The following is an 8681-nucleotide window of genomic DNA, read 5'->3' on the forward strand; positions in this document are numbered from 1 at the left end:
GAAACACCGATGGTTATCCGGGTTTGTCCTCATCATCAACCCTTTCTTTCTTTCTTTCTTTTAACTTGAATCCTTCCTCCATTCAGGTTTTTCCGCCATAGCTTCCAAGCCCAGAAGCTTTCTAGCAGAAAGCCCTGAAGGCAAGCCAGTCGGGGGCATGTGAAAGTTTTTGTCACACGGAAGTTCAGCTCTGGTAAAGCAATCATTACTGGTTGATGCAAAACACATCGCTGTGCATCATCTCTGGTGCACCAGCAAGGGAATGCAGCAAGGGAATATCATCCCAGTTCTTTGATACATGATGTGGTGTAACCTGGACACATCATCAGTAATGAACCCAGGGTCAACAGGTGTTTCGGGTCTTAACATCAGACACCCTCATCCGAGTGTCCCAGCCGGGGGTGATCAAGCCCAGACTTGTGTCCAGGTGGCGCATTACGCCACGAGTCACCCCTCTTCACCCAGAGCCACTGGGAAGCTTTTTCTGCAGCTTCAAAGATGTTCCTAATGACTTGTTCTTTGCAGCCCACAAATCCTCAAGAGTTACAGGACCTGTTGTAGAGCCTGGCCTGCAAAGCCTCTGAAGCCCACTTCAGCCAGCTCACAGTGGGCCTTCCACCCATTCCTCCCACATTCAGCTACCAGATCTGCATACCTGGCTCGCTTCCTTTCTTGTGTTTCGCAGCCCACTGTGGGCTTTTGGCTGGGGCTGGGGCTTCTCCCCTGCTCGAGCAAAGGTAATGGTGCGTTTTGTTGGATATTGCTGCTTGCTGTACCTGATCCCAGTGCAGATGGTGTCTGCTCCTGCCCACAGAACTTAGCCATGGCACCAACGATACCGCCCCTCTCCTAAGGCTTTTCGACAGCAGCTCAGGATGTGCTCCAAGGATCCCCTTTTCTGGCAGAGTTGGCAAGCAGGTGAGTCCACCAGACTCCATCTGAACAGGTTGGAAGAGCTTGGGAGGACATCATACATTGACTGGACCAAAAACTGAATCGGTGTGATTCCGCCTTCCAGAGTTCTTCCCAGTTGATCTTTCAGTCGGTTGTATGCTCCCACTTGGTCCAGGCCCCCTGCTTGCACATGCCCACCATTCTGCTGTAGTGAGCTTCCTCCACCTCCACGCATAGCTCCTCCTGGATCAGCATTCACTTCTCCTTTCCTGAGGCTTCACCGTAGCGTGGTCTTGAGTTGCTCTTGAGCCCAGCCCGACCAGTTGCCACAGTGTCCGTCAGGATGCTGTGCCGCAACCTTGCCTCAACCCGCTCAACTGCCCCGTGTGTGCCACTTCCTTCCTATTCTGACCTCGATACTCACTGGAGTGACCTTGAACTCCTCTGCCAGACTGCTGAGAGGAAGCTGTAGCTTGGTGTTATGCCCATAAAGGGTGATACTGCTTAGGTTCCACAGCAGGCCCAGCCACCTCCACAGGAACTGGTTGATCTTCCTTTCAAAGCCCACCATGACGGTGACTGGGACTTTGTAGATTAGCAGTGGCCACAGGAGTTGAAGCAGGATTCCATGTTGATTCCAGGCCTTGACTTTTCCAGGATGCCCTGACTTGTCCACTGTGGGGAACTAAGTGTTGAGGTCATCACTGATTGCCTGGTGCACCGCTGTGTCCTTCAGATTGCTGGTAAAAAAATATTACTCAGGCTCTTGACTGGCTTTTCAGTCACAGATGGAATTTGGGTGCCTACCAAAGAGTAGCTGAACTGGTCGGTTACTCTTCCTTTCCTGAGGACTAGAGACCTGGATTTTGTGGGCTTGAAGCTCATTGTGGCCCATGTAATCAGCCATTGAAATCTTTGAAGGAGCCACCTGCATCCAGGCAGTGATGTAGTTGTACTGTTGATTGGGAGTTGTCAGGTGCCAGATTTGGGCTGGGGACTTCTGCACTCCACTTCCGCTGACTTCACAAGCATATTCATGGCCAGCACAAACAGGGACACAGAAATTGTGCAGCCAGTGATGATACCCTTTTCTGGTCGATGCCACGCTGATGTTGAGTTCCCAGAAGACACCCTCAGGTTAAAGCTGTTGTAATAGTCGAGGATGAGATTTTGAATCTTCTCTATGATGTGGTGTCTGATCAGGGCCAAGTCTAACAGCTTGTGTGGGATCAATCCGTAGGCATTAGCAAGGTCCAGCCACAGCACTGCCAGGTCTCCCCTGCTTTCTCGCACCTCTCTGATCAGTTGGGTTACCACACGTTTGTGCTCTATGCATCCTGGAACACCAGGAACTCCTCCCTTCTGCACCGAGGTGTCTATGTAGGAGTTTTTCAGAGGAAATTCCATGAGGCGATTGGCAACAATCTTGAAGATCTTACATTCCACACTGAGGAGCAAGATCCTCCTAAATTGCTCGATGTTGTTTGCGTTCTCTGGGTATGTGTCCTGGTCGCTGCACTAGCGCCTCCTCTGGTCGGTCGGGCATCTGTTCAGGGGGTTGAAGGGGAACTGGGGGAATAGCGTGACCCTCTAACGTGCTACGTCCCCCTGGCGAAACTCCTCACTGTCAGGTGAAAAGAAGCAGCTGGCGACTCTGGTTGTAATGTTTTCTATCCCACCATTGGTCATCATAACTACCTACCCCATTGGTTGTAATATTTCAAATATTTTCTATCCTCTCATTGGCTGCTGTCCACTGAAGGACTTTGAGATGACTGCCTCTCCCTGGATTGTATCTTCTTCCTCCAGCTTGTTCCCTATTCTGCCCTAGCAGTTGTGTCCTAACAAGACGTACGTAGATAGCGGACGAGAGAATAAATGCGGTTCGAGCTTGACGTCTTCTTCAGATGGAAGTTTATTGAAGACTTTACCCCATACATTCACCCCCCCCCCATAAAACTAAAGAAACACAAATAAGGAATACAATTACTAAGTACCCTAACAGTCTTTTCTGTCTTTTCACATTACCTATTTCATAGGCACACAAACTAGCCCGTGCACCTTCACACGCAGATAGCTAACTAGCATAGGCTACACGAGGTAAAAAAAAAAGAAAAAAAGAGCTTTGCTAACATGAAATTACACACTTATATCTAATACATACATACTCACGTAAGTGTTAATTATGATATTTCCATACAACAAGAAAAAAACAACAACACTTACGGACGTATCGCTCCAAGGATCCGACGCTTATAGAACAACTGTCTTTCTCCGCTTGAAACGCATGGTAACTGAACTCATTCATTCCAAACAACAGCTACTGACACGGTCGTTTACACTGACACACACAGACACAACATGCACTACCCAGTCTCACCACTAAGTGTCACATAGGCACCGCAAAGAATGTGGAGTAGCTAACTAACATAGGTCTAGAACAGACTGAATGCAACAATCCTTTAAATTTCACAATCAGAACACTCCCCGTCTGGCATAATTACTATTATGCCACTATATCATTATTATTTCTCTATCAATTAGTATCATTAGATAGAAGCACAACTAAGTCTCCCGGAGGAGCAGGTGTGACAATTAGCTTCCTGAGTCAACAGCAATGCAGGTGCAGTGGCTATACAGGTGACAGAACGTGAGGAATCTCTGCATCTGTTGAGACGGGAGTCAAAGGTTGGGAGTTCATGATGGCTATGACTTCAGCCATTAGTGTAGTCAGAACTTCATGTATGAGTCTTGTGGCACTGTTCTTCAACAGGAGACCATCAAGGATACGCTGTGCGACCCCAATCATTCTCTCCCACGCTCCTCCCATGTGGGATGACTGTGGTGCATTAAAAGGACCAGGTGCAGCCTCGATCTTGCATGGAGCTTTTGATCTCTGGGTCCTGTGTGTTGATCTGCAGTTCCCTATAGGGACCGCAGATTTTGAACTGGACCTCTGATAGCCAAGAAGTGGTGGAAGGCGTTGATGGAACTTGAAGTTGACATTGACTCTATCACCTCCAGATGAACTGCTCTGGTGCTTAAGCAGCTGAATATGACAGCCCATCTTTTGTTTTCAGCACTGCTCCCTCTGGTTCAACGTGTCACCACGCTCCATGAGCCAAACACATCAAGCCCGGTGTGTGTGAATGGAGGAGCTACAGAAACCCTGTCTGTGGGCAGATCTGACGTTTTCTGATTTTCCAGCCTCCCTCTCAGCTTCCTGCACGTGACACATTTGTGGATGACACTGGAGATGAGCTTTTTTGGCACTGACAACCCACGGTCCTGCCGTGCGTACTGCACCCGCAGTGAAATGGTGACCTTGGTGGGCTACCTGGTTGTGGTAATGTTGAACGAGCAGAGTGGCTATATGTGATGACTAGGTGGTATGATCAAGGGATGCTTTTCTTGGTTGGAGAGGTCAGCTTCGCGCACGTGGCCACCAACTCTCATCCATCCTTCATTGTCAATAAAGGGGTCTAGTTTCTTGAGTGAGCTACGTTGTGACACTTTCCCTGGTTTCTTTTGGAAGGCGCATTGCAACGAGAACAGCCTCTGCTTCGCTTGCTCTTTGTTGTTCGGGAAGCCAGCTCCATGGCGAGCAAAAGGGCAATGGCGCCACCCAGTGGTTCTCTTCAGCAAGATACACCTCTTTGTTCATCACATGCAAGAAGATATCTTCAATTGACAGGGCCGTCTTCTCGTCGTCTGCAGTCCTCAAGAAAACATCATCTCCGAGACAGCTTGTGCCAGCAATGAGTCCTTTGGAGGGTCTGGAGTAACACAGCGAGGCAGCTAAGTACTGAAGAGGATAGGAACTCACTCGCTCTTTCACATGGACGCTCTTAGAGCATGGTGTGAAGAATGAGGCTCTGCCATTTGGGAGTATGTTTGTTTTGTAGACACTGACTAGATTGAGCTCATCAGTAGGCTGATGAGCTCAATCTAGGCAGATCTCTCCTACGATGACCTAGCCCAAATCCAAGTGCTGTGCATATGGTGTGTTGTGGAGGCCATTATGCTGCTCACGTACCTTGTGCACACTTAAGACATCTCTCCCCAGGAGTAGAAGGATCTGAGCACTGGGATCTGGAGGTGGGATCTTGCCAGCCACTGGAGTGAGGTGAGGGAAGTGTTGTGTTATCTCTGGTGTGGGAATTTCCTCTTTGTCATCTGGCATTGTGTTGCATTCTATGAGGGTAGGGAGCACCACTATGGTTTCTCCATCGAGTGACTCCACAGTGAAGTTGCTTGCTTTTCTCCCCGCAGTCTCAACTATGCCAGAGCATGTCCTCAGAGTGTAGGGAGAGGAGTTACCTTCAATGCCGAACAGATCGAAGAACTGACTTAGCCAACGATCTATTGCTCTGCTTATGCATGTAGGCTGGGGCATCTGATGCAATGCAGATTTAGTTTGTGATTCATGAGTTGTGTCATATAACTCGCGTGGCTTGCGCCTTGGTCAGAGCGCAGGGGACAAAGCGCAACCTATTGTCATAGATAAGCTCCTGGAGAACGCTGATATCTTGTGTATACAAGATAATTTTTTTAGCTAAACAAGATTTAGTCAAACTTAATTCTGTTAGTAATGATTTCCATGAGGCAGGGGAGTCCACAACAGACCTAAGCATGGGTGGCAGAATACCTGGGGAGTGGCCATTCTCTGGCATAAGAAGTATGAGCCACTGATCAGTGTGATTAGATTAGAGGTAGACTGGTGCATAGCAATCGAAGTTGTACATAATGAGAATGTCTTTATAATTTTAAATCTTTGCACTCCCTATGAACGTTACCAAAATGAGGATGAATACGTTAATAGGCTCGCATTTATTAGTGCATTTATTAAAGAAAGTGCATATACATGTATATTTGTTGTGGGAGACATGAATGCTGATATCGTGGATAATAATTCCTTATTTGGTCAACACCTAATCCAATTTTGTCAAGATTACAAGTTGGCTCTTTCTCGCAGGCTGCCAATACAGTTTACGAACACAAACGGGATCTAATCGAGTGTTTCCAAACAATCCTGGACAGGGGCAACAATCTGACCACCGAGCGGGAGGCAGATGCATTTTACGACTTTTGGAAAACTGGGAGTTTAACTTCTTCTTGGACTTATTTCACGCTGTAATGCCTCATGTTGATGTGTTGTTCAGTCAATTGCAGAGAAGAAATGTTGACGCAGTGTACGTGCAAGGAACGATCAACACATTCGTGGACAATATTCAGAGGGTGCGTGGTGAATCTGTTGCAGCCCTGTGCGGAGAGCGCGCAGCATCTCTCCAAATGGCCTCTTCCCAGCGCAGACGGTCTGACCTGGAAACATACCGCGGAATGGCTACTGAGGTGTGCCATATCATATTGGCTCATGCTAAGGAACGCTTTGCATTCACGGAACACCTTCAAAGTGCTGCACTGTTGCAGAACGACTTATTCATCATTCACAAACAGCACTTCCCTCACGCAGCACTCAACAGCACAGCTGAAGCATACCCGATGATCAGCAAGACCAAAACTGCGTACTGAACTCTCTCTTATCTACAAGAGAGAGAGAGGAGTTCCGTGTGTGCAGTTGCGCTGCGGCTCTGCTCCACTTCATAGTGGAAAATAAGTTCCGACTCACCCTGTCCGAGACCATTAAACTCCTTCACATCCAAATCACAACCCCAATGACAACATCGGAGGCTGAGACATATTTCTCGACGCTAAAAAGAATCAAAACATGTCTCAGAAACACAATGACCAACGAGCGTCTCAACGCACTTGCCATGTTGTCCATGGAAAAGAGACTCATGAAGGACATTCCCAGTTTTAACTCCAAGGTAATAGACAGATTCGCACCATTGAAAGAACGACGGGCCAAATTCAACTATAAGTGAGTAGCCTAACCCCTACGGGGAGTAGCCTTGATTTGGAGTGGAGAAACACGACCGAAAGAATCTATTGGCCTACATGCACTTCGTCTTCGAACCTTTTATACAGTCTATGCTTCGAACAATCAGGAGGGGCCGGTGAAATTTATTTTGATATTTTCCAAATGCTTATCGATCAATATGTAACAGGCTACTGCAGGCCTATGTTACGATAGTTTAGTTTAGTTTTTTTTTCTCATTAATTATTTTATGTGGAACACTTTCTGTGCACAGTATGTACGTCTATTTGTTGGAAACTTTCCCGCATTTGCGCTATTAATTTAATGAGGTTAATATGGCTGCGAATGATGTTTATAGGTGGAAATTTGATTTCTTTATGAAATTTGAAATTTGATTAGTTGTGGCTTAAAAAGAATAACTGTATCAAATGCAAAAAATCACTGACAGCCTATCATTTTAATTTAATTGTCTAATTCAATTAATGCATGTTATCAAGCCTACATTACATAAATGAAATATAGTGTCAGACAATGACAGGCAAACAGAAAAATAAACGAGTTCTGTTAAATAATTGCTATTTGTTTTTATTTCTGAAATGTATTAGACGTTTGGAAGTAGACTTGTGTATGTTTCTTAAAAAAAAAAGAAAACGATTAAATGATGTATCCTAGGGGACTAGACTCTTATGCCTGCTGTGTGTCAAGAAAAATTGTAATTCTGACGCGCTGGATTCAAAGCAGGCCCACCTAGTGGAAAAGTCACGATACGCCATTGAATGATTGATAATGACAAAACTAATTAGTCAAGTCAATTTTATTACAAATTTGCCCCAAGGGGCTTTACACAACATCCTGTCCTTACACCGTTGCATCGGATAAGGAAAAACTCCCTATAAAAAACCTTTAACAGGGAGAAAAAACAGGAAGAAACCTCAGGGAGGGCAACAGAGGAGGGATCTCTCTCCCAATATGGACAACGTGCAATGATGTTGTGTTTACACAATTTACACAATACAACATTGAAAGATGATAACAGAATTATAATGATAATTATAATGATAATAATAATAATAATATTGATATTGTAGTGGCCTATTTGCAGATTAGATATTCACCATGCGGACCAGAGACAGTCCCTTTAAGACAGTGGGCAGGGGTTAGCAAGGGGGATTGTGGGTAGACACGAGGTTGAGCTTTTAATATGGTGAACTGTTGACTTAGAGTTGGTTGGAGGAAACAAACAACCCCACGGCTGTGTGGTCAAAAGGAGAAGTGGTCTCGTCTCCTTTCTTTCATCCTCTACAATATTATAATGAGACAGGTCTTTTTTTTTTAAGGTCGTTGTAGACCATTTGGTAGCAGGGTTGAAGAGAGAAGGGCTCTTTCATGGCAGAGCTTTGTCATTGCAGGAGCAAACAATCTTCCTCAGCCTCCCAAAGAAGCGCTGGAGACGGCCCTTCTTGACCTTATGTCCTCCCTTGGCCTCCGTCTCTTCATCAGGTGAGGATGTTTCAATAGGGCATACATTTCTCAAACAGTATTCTTCCACTGGGTCTGGACTGTTGAAGATACATTCCTGCTCCTCCTTAACAGGGGAGGGTGCTCCTGCCCTGGCCTCCTCCTCATCATGTGAGCACGTTTCCCCCATAAATGAAGTTCGGTAAAGTACAAACCTCTCGTCAGTCTACTGTTAATACACTTTAATACGTCCTGCTGCTGTACACTGATTTTCTGATATTACTGCAAACTTATTTGATCCATTTCACTGAGACACAATGGCAAAGTTGTATATTTGTCTATAATGTAATGTGCATTATTTCTTCCATCTATTAAAGTACAACAAATATCAAATCCCAATTCCCAAGTGCAGTGACACAGACACTGTGCTATAGGAATTTTAGCAGTTTAA

The 8681-nt window shown here is 45.8% G+C and overlaps 1 pseudogene; it reads right to left on the reverse strand.

Annotated features, from left to right (window-relative positions):
- Positions 1 to 205: 205 nt before the first annotated feature.
- LOC130114552 (uncharacterized) lies at positions 206 to 5077 on the reverse strand (annotated as a pseudogene).
- Between the last annotated feature and the right edge of the window lie 3604 nt (positions 5078 to 8681).

This window comes from Lampris incognitus, chromosome 6 (genome assembly GCF_029633865.1).
Source record: "Lampris incognitus isolate fLamInc1 chromosome 6, fLamInc1.hap2, whole genome shotgun sequence".
Classification (NCBI taxonomy): Eukaryota; Metazoa; Chordata; class Actinopteri; order Lampriformes; family Lampridae; genus Lampris; species Lampris incognitus.